Source organism: Patagioenas fasciata, chromosome 11 (genome assembly GCF_037038585.1).
Source record: "Patagioenas fasciata isolate bPatFas1 chromosome 11, bPatFas1.hap1, whole genome shotgun sequence".
In the NCBI taxonomy this organism is placed as follows: domain Eukaryota; kingdom Metazoa; phylum Chordata; class Aves; order Columbiformes; family Columbidae; genus Patagioenas; species Patagioenas fasciata.
Genome location: NC_092530.1, coordinates 20,661,017 through 20,667,016, shown reverse-complemented (window position 1 = coordinate 20,667,016; position 6,000 = coordinate 20,661,017). Strand labels below are relative to the sequence as shown.

Genomic DNA, 6,000 nt, shown 5'->3' with positions numbered 1-6,000 from the left:
TCAACAACTGATCACCATCAAAGCAGGGTAGCGTCAGATTTCAGGAGGAAGATGTAAAAGGCTGTTGCAGCTCTGGGATGCTCCTTGCGAAGGGCAGTTGGACTGAGGAAATGAGGGTTACCTTGTCAAAGGGCTGCTCTTTTTGGAGAGGAGTTCTCCTCTCTGAGATCACTGTGCCAAGCCCTGAACTGCCTGGAGCTCCTATTGTGCAAATCCCACTCATGGCTTCTGCCCTGCCAGAAACACCGGTGGCTCATCACCATGAATATGGCGCTGTGCAGGCTCAAAGGTGCAAATGTGGTTTTCCTGGTTCCTCTCCTCTTTCTTGCCTGTAGGTCAGAGCATCAGACATGCATTGCTCTACATATGGCGACCCGGAGCCCTACCAGTGGCACAGCTACCGGTTTTACATCTAAAGAGAGACTCATCGCCAAGAAAAATCTCTAGAAAGTTCCACACACCTGCTTTTATTCCACACACTGCAGTGTGATACAAGTGTCTTGCAAGCAGCACAGCTCTCCTGGATTTTAAGGACCCCGGTGCCAGGGTTTGCTTGCTGCTGGGTTATCTTGCCTAGAAAAATCAGGCTACGCAGCTGCAATCCTCATCGTGTTTAGCAGATGGGGAAGCAGACACACAAAATGACAAAGACCAGCATTTTCCAGACACATCTGATGATTTTTGGCTAGCTCTGGATTAACTTGCCACTTTCAGGTGGGTCGGCCCACCAGCCGCTTCAGCAACTGCCCAAGTGATATGACCATAGCCACGCAAATAGTCAGTGGCAGAGACCTAAACAGAAGCCAGACCCCTGAGACAGCCCTATGATGCAATCTTGAGCTCGTCCTTCCTTTTTTTAGGAGCTAATCCTTTGACTTTGCAGCAAGAGGAATTTTCCATTAAAGTGATTTTTTTTTTTTTTACACATCATCGTGTGTTTAATGTTTAACAGTGGGATCATTATGGTTTTATTAGCAGTATGTAAATGCTTTTTCATCTTCAACTGACTTTTCAAACATTAACTAATTGATCTCAACTACAAAACAGTGGTGGTAACTAGGAAGAGGGGAGAAGTGATCTGCTCCTCATCACTGGAAAGTGGTTGTCAGAACAGGGGGCAGAAATCAGGGCTCCTGCTTTTCTGCTCAGACCACAAACACTGGTGGTTTTATTATAGTCATTTCCATTAGTGCTGCTGTCAGGAAGGGCCACTCTGTGTGCCATAAACAACCCTCGGCTGCTTCTTTCTGCTTCTGGACGAGCTCATGCTTGACAAAACATAGCAAACATCACTGAACTCCATAAAAAGCTGATTTTTTAGAAGAAATATATGATTGACTTTGTTTTCTTCAGTGATCTGGTAGCTGCTGGTTGTTTTCAGCTCACCCTGACAAAATGCATAATTAAAATATCTGTATTTGTGGGAATTAGATGCTAAAGTCAGAAATGAGTGGGGTTGCTGCGAGGTTTTTAAGGGCCACATTGGAGCAGACTGACTTGAAGCATCCTGAAGACGGCTGCCAGGAAATTAGCTCCCCGTTTGCAGTATGCAGAACATGTACGACGGCTTTATGATTTACTCTCTCATCTGCTTCACGTCGTGCTTTTTTTCCCTGATGACTGTCCCGGCGTACGCAATTTTTCTGTTGCAAAACAGGGGTGAAAATGAGCACTGCAGCACGGAAGAGCTGTGCCTCTGCCCAGGTAAGGGTGGCCAAGCCTGACAGGGACACTGTCCCTCTGTGGGGGAGAACGACAACAGCTTTGGGGACAGCGGAGACACAGCAGGGGGGTACGATGGTGGCTTTGAGGACAGATGAGATGTGATTGGGGGGATGTGATGGCTGCTCTTGGGGGACAGAGGGGACACGGCCCTTCAGTGAGGGGATGCGATGATGGCTTTGGAGATTAGGGTGGGCACAGCTGGGGGGATGTGACGGTCGTTTTGGGGACAGTGGGGACACAGCGAGGAGGTGTGATGGTGTCTTTGAGGACAGCGGGGATACAGGCCCTCAGCACGTGGCTGCGGTGGTGGCTTTGGGGACAGGGTGGCCACGGGGGGAGCGGGGAAGGTGCAGCGGTAGCTTTGGGGTCCTGCGGCCGGGAAGAGGTGCGGGTGCTGGGCCCGGTTTCCCCTCCGGTGCGCCGGCCGGTGCCCGTGTCGCGCCGGCGCGGGCGGCGGCGTCAACCCCGCAGCTGCGGGAGAAGCTGTCCGGGAGCCCGAAGAGGCGACACCCATCAGGAGACCCTCCCGCGGGGCCCGGGAGCGCCGCTGCACGGGTGGGCCGCCGCTCGCCCCGCACCGGCGGCGGGTACGCCGGGCCTGGCGGAGCGGGCGGGCGGGCGCCGGGTCGAGCCCGCTCGGCGCGGCCGGCCGGTTGCCATGGCAGCAGCCAGGCGGCGCGGCGGCGCGCGCGGCCGGCGGGGCGCGGCGCGGCCCCGGAGCGTACCATGTGCGCCCGGCGGCGGGAGGCGGCGGCGGAGGGGCCACGACAGCGGCGGCTGCTGCTGCCCTGCTAGCTCCGCCACGGCGCGCCCGGCGACCGGGAGCTGCTGCGTCAATGTAACGGCGGCGGCGGGGCGGAGGAAGGGGGGGGAGGGGGACACTGAGTGGCATTTCCACGCCACGCGTGGCGGCCAGCCGCGGGGAAGCGGGGGGGGGAGGAGGGCGCGTAGGGGGCGGAGGGCGGGCGGGAGGCGTTAAAATGGCGGCGCGCAGCCGGCCCCCGCGCTAAACCGGCCCCCGTGGCTCGCCCCGTGCGGCGCGTGGCACGGTGCGGCCGCCCGCTGCTGCGAGCGCCGCTGCTGCTGAGGTAAGGCCGGGCCCGGCTGCCCCCGCCGAGCCGCGGGGCGAGCGGGGACGGGTCCGGCGCGCCCCGGGGAGGGGGGACGGGGGCGTGTGTGTGGCGGCGGCGGGGGCACATCCCGGGGCCGGGAGCTCGGCGGCCGCTGGCGGGTGTCCCGGGAGAGGCGGCGGGCCGGCCGGGGGTGCCGGCGCGGCTCCTTTGTCTGCCAGCGGCGGGCTGGCCGCGGCCCCGCTCCGCTCCGCCGGCTGAGGGAGCGTCTAGCGGAGGGGGCCCGGCGCGTCGCGGTGCATTGCCGGGGTGTCGTTTCGTTCTTTAGAAAAAACCAAACCCGCACCAGAACTAATGTTTGCAGCGAAAGTGTTCCAGGCGCTGTCTTACCCGCGAACGCCCCGTAGCGTAGCGAAACGCCTGCTCAGGACAGGGTGGAAGCGGACCTGACTTGTGAAAAAAGCGGCACGAAGTGTCTGCAGGACTCCCCTAACGCTACCGCGGTCACAGGGGAGGGGGCATTTTTCTTCTTTTTTTTTTTTTTTTTTTTTGGACTCTTATGAAGACATGCGCATTTGTTCGTTCTTGCCACCGCACTGGAGTCTGCCTAGAAACAAAGAACACAGCCTGGCGAAGTTGATGCTGGCTCCGAAACTGTCTGGCTTTTTTTTTTTTCTCCTTATGTATTTGTGCCGTAGTTAGAAACCTTGAGATATTTCTTGAATTATTCCCATGTGCCTGCAGATGGAACACCCCCCTTCCAGCCTTGCTCCCCTCGACCCTACCAGGCCAGGTCTATGCATTTCGGAAAGTGCAGCCATGATAGATAGAGCAACTTCTCCCATTTTCAGCCAGCCCCGTGGTATGACAGTTTGCAGTAGGTGTGCCTTCCAACGGGGAGCCACCCCCTTGCTGAATCATCGTGGAGTGATGACCGGACAGCTTGTCCGCTCGGGGAACAAAATACTCCCCTGTAGAGCATGAGGCGGTGGTGGTGGGGTGAGATGCAAGTAAGAGACCTGTTAGCATTCGGCTCAGGCGCAGGGAAACGGTTGCAGGGAGAAAACCTTTCCCTTTCATGGCAGCGGGAGCTGTGAATGCCGTTTTGAGCTCAAAGGCAAGATGTGCACTGCTGTAAGGAACGTCCCCTGCCTTTGAGGCAGTGAAACTCTGAGGGCCTAATCCTGCAGCTTCTGATTCTCTGAAAAGCCCTTTCCTGCATGGATGGGCTCTGTGCAAGATCAACACCTAGCTCGGGGAGCATCGTGCGAATCCGTGGTATTGTGCAGTGGTGGTTGTTAGCAGTAACCCTGTAATGCGTTTGCACAGACAAGTGTGTGAGCAGTAGTGTTGTGTCTGTGCTATTTGCCTAAAGCTAGTTTGTTTGCATTTTGAAAGTAGTTGCTTTTGTTATCGCCAGGAAATAATGACTACTTTTTGGGGGCTTGGGTTGCATATGTGTCAGATGCTGAAATGTTGCTAGGTATCCCTGCCTTTATTCAAAGGATGCCAAAAAGTATGGGAGAGATGGGGTGAGCAATTTTGAGCTGGGATGTATCAGGCAAGACTAAATTGCAGCAGTTGTTGGACATGTAACGTGATCCTGTAATTAGAGCGAGGTAATAGTCTATACCATGTTGAAACTATCGAGTGTCTGAGTTGGAGCAGTCTCAATTAAGGTAGTTCTCCTGGGATTATGCAGAAGCAGAAGTAATGCAGTTAAAATTTCCATACAGCAGCTTCCATGGGGCTGCAGAGGCATTTTCCCCCTATGGGTCCTCCTTACGGGTATTTTGCTTTTAAGGTAGTATGTGGAGGCTGCAATGGTGCTGCTCTCCAGGTTGAAGAAATACCTTACATGGCACAGTCCTGCTCCTTGGAGTGTTATTTGCTAATGAAGGTCCAAAATGTGCATCTCAGCCCTGGGGCTGGGGGGAAACTCCTGAAGGAAGGACTTAGAGGTTCAGTTTTGTGCAGAACTGAAGGATTTAAAAGGACTCTGTAATTTGGTCTTAAAACTTCCCTGCCCCCACTGCTTTCTATACCCCAAGAAGATGTGTGTTAGCAAGTGGTCTGGTAGAAAGCCCGCAGGCTGTGGTCTTTCCAGTGCTCCTGCCAGTGGGGCAGGATCCTGGAGCAGCTCTGGTTTGCCGTAGGGTTGTTCTGGTGCAGGGCTGTGGTGGTTCTGTCGTGCCCAGGCAGAGCGGGGAGGCTGTGCCGAGGTACGGTGTGTGGGCACCAGCCCTCCTCACGGATGCTAATTTCCCTTGGCGTATGCGTGTGCATATATATAGGCATGGTACATATTTAAATGAAGTCATTTTAAAGTAGTGATGGCCCAGAAAAGTTTGAGAGCTATTTCAGCATTTGAGTGTTTCTCTTTGAAAGACAATGGACTGTGCAGAACCTTCTAGGTATTATGGGATGCACTTACAGCAGGAGAAGGTGCAGTCTGCTCTTGGGCGCAGTCAGCCAGAAGCAGTTGATTTTTACATATGCACCTGGTTCAGCCTCTGTACAGCTGTATGTCTGTTAGTGGGTCTGGTGCAATCTTCTGCGTGGTTTGGGTTGTACTAACAAGGGTGCAAAGCAGACCTGGTGGTCAGTGAGGCAGTTAGCCCCTTGGTGCTGTAACCTCTGTGCTGCTCAGCCTGCTGCAGCATCTGGCCAGGTCGGGAAAAGTCAGGGTGCCGCATCCTTTCCACTGCCATGGGGCAGTGAGGGATCCCCACAGAGATTGCGGGAGTGGACCTGGGCTGCCATTCCTCCCTCCTGGTACTGGTCCATGTGCTGCAGGGAGGTCACTGATGAGAAGGGGTGCTGGGCAGTGATGTAGGTGGGGCGTTGCATCCATGTATAGGATTTTCAAATGTTTTTTGTGCCCAATTCCAGTTTGTGAGCAGCAGTGGCCTCCTCTGCTGCCTCTTTCTGTGTTGGGGAATGGTTAGCATGAGGCTTAAATGTTGTTCTTGGATTTTCACAGGCCTAGAAGTTTTCTCCTGGGCTTTGGCTTGCCTTGGCGAGATGAATATGTGGACCTTAGAGTTTTACACTTGTGTTGCCACTAGAAGTGATGTTTTGAGAGGCTGTTCTGTGTGATTAAGGGAATCTCAGAGTGGGACTTAAAAACTAGTGACTGCAAAGTGGGGGAGGTTGGCTTTCTTACCTTTGACAGTATAGCTTGCAAATCAGTTTTGAAGCTTGT

General features: G+C 54.7%; 1 protein-coding gene across 14 annotated transcripts in view; it reads left to right on the top strand.

Annotated features, from left to right (window-relative positions):
- The first annotated feature begins 2,429 nt into the window (after positions 1 to 2,429).
- The window catches only part of MBNL3 (muscleblind like splicing regulator 3), a 92,456-nt gene continuing 88,885 nt past the window's right edge, over positions 2,430 to 6,000 (top strand). For 11 of the 14 annotated variants that reach the window (XR_011740895.1, XR_011740894.1, XR_011740893.1 and 8 more), the window contains exon 1: positions 2,430 to 2,563. The gene's annotated coding sequence lies outside the window, so the exon portion shown is untranslated. Of the gene's footprint in view, positions 2,564 to 2,680; positions 2,814 to 6,000 lie in introns of those variants that run through there. The other 3 variants (XM_071813560.1, XM_071813553.1, XM_071813559.1) reach the window with 3 other exon arrangements.